The sequence below is a fragment of the Frankliniella occidentalis genome, unplaced genomic scaffold, assembly GCF_000697945.3.
Source record: "Frankliniella occidentalis isolate FOCC.00 unplaced genomic scaffold, Focc_3.1 Scaffold29, whole genome shotgun sequence".
Taxonomy (NCBI): domain Eukaryota; kingdom Metazoa; phylum Arthropoda; class Insecta; order Thysanoptera; family Thripidae; genus Frankliniella; species Frankliniella occidentalis.
In genome coordinates, this window is record NW_026267159.1 from 116,581 (window position 1) to 118,199 (window position 1,619).

The following is a 1,619-nucleotide window of genomic DNA, read 5'->3' on the forward strand; positions in this document are numbered from 1 at the left end:
CGCCGTGTCGCCCGTTTTGACTTTACCGGGACAGCACATATCCGCGACTTCTTTTGGTGTAAAAGTGTAGAAACGATGAAAACATGTACCCATTGTAAACTGGTTGGCTTCTTATACGACGCCAAGTCTTCGCGCTCAATGTCAAAGACGCCAATGCCAATACACTGATAAACTAAGCGTTCAACTGCTCAACACTTGCAAGTGTGTAACTGCATAAGTTGAATACTTCCTTAGGTTGAACGCTCTCTGTAGGAAGAGCTCAACCGAGGAGTTCCACACTTGCAAGTGCACACCTACCGAGTTCAACACTGGCAAGTATTCGACTTGTAGTTGCACACTTGCAAGTATTTAACTTGCAGTTGAACACTTGGTGTATTTGGCGTTCAAAGAAAGACACCAATAATTGGCGTACTTAGAAGAAGATTGCCAGCCAGTTTCAAGTCGTCACCTCTCCCTCTCCAACGTTTAATCTCTGTCGGGGTTCCATGAATGCCGGCTCAGAGTTGGCATTCATAAGCCTGTCAGACGAAGCCACACTGGGGATAATAGCGCTAGGAGCCAGGGGTGGCACATTTCCTCGTGATAGAGACAGTTTTGCGGATGCTCGTGAGCCGGGGAACAATCGCCTTTGAACGGACACCAAAGGTGCAAAAAACTAGTGCCTTACGCACTTTTGACGACTTTGTACAGGGAACCATCAACACCTTTTTTGTGGGTGCAGCTTGGCATCTTTGTTTTTTGCAGTGGACTCACTGAATCTGGATTTGTGATAAATTAACCCTCATTTCTGCCATAACTCGTGTTTTGCGATTCCTTCGATTTATCGCTTTTCTGGACATGATAAATTTTTATCGCAAAAAAACATGCAATAAAAAGTATAAGGAAAAGTTATCACCAAAAAAATGTGATAATTTTTCATCGCAAGTTTTTGTGATAAACGTAAATACTAGCTCCCGTTATACACTAAATTTTGCGATGAAAAGTTATCATATTATTTTTGTGATAACTTGCCCTTATACTTTTCATTGCATGTTCTTTTGAGATAAAAAGTTATCATGTCTATAAAAGCGATAAATCAGAGGAATCGCAAAATTGAGTTATCGCAATCTTTTGTGATAAAAGTATCATATATCCAGTTTCAGTGCTGCACTGGAAAAACAGAGGTAGGAATCTACCGACACCCTTCTTGGGGTGTTAATTTCTTCGGTGTTTGGTGCCTTTACAGAGGCAGAGGCACGAGAAGATTCGCACCCATAGAAAGGCACGAAAATACCCCAAAGGTGCTAAATTTTAGCACTAGGCATTAAAATTGAGGGCCCCTTTAAAAGGTACAGGTTCCTAGGCCTACCTTTCTTTTTCTAGTGTAAAGACACGGAGTGTAATTATCCCGCGCTCCGGCGCCTATATTCCAGCCCGACAGCTGGTCCGGCGGTGCGAATGCGGATCGGAAGTTCCGCTCCCCGTTGTGTTTCCCCGTTTGCAATCTGTCGCGGCGCGGGCGGGCTTCCCACCCCTCTCTCTCCAATGAGGATGATAGTCGGCCGCCCCTCGCCCGCGATAGCGCCGCAGCCCGCGCCAGGCCTTTCGGCCGGATCAGTCAATTAGCATATGACTCGGGG

General features: G+C 45.3%; 1 protein-coding gene across 1 annotated transcript in view; it reads left to right on the top strand.

The window, feature by feature from the left end:
- LOC113202271 (RYamide receptor-like) overlaps window positions 1–1,619 on the top strand; it is a 56,867-nt gene that overhangs the window by 14,620 nt on the left and 40,628 nt on the right. The window lies entirely within an intron of this gene.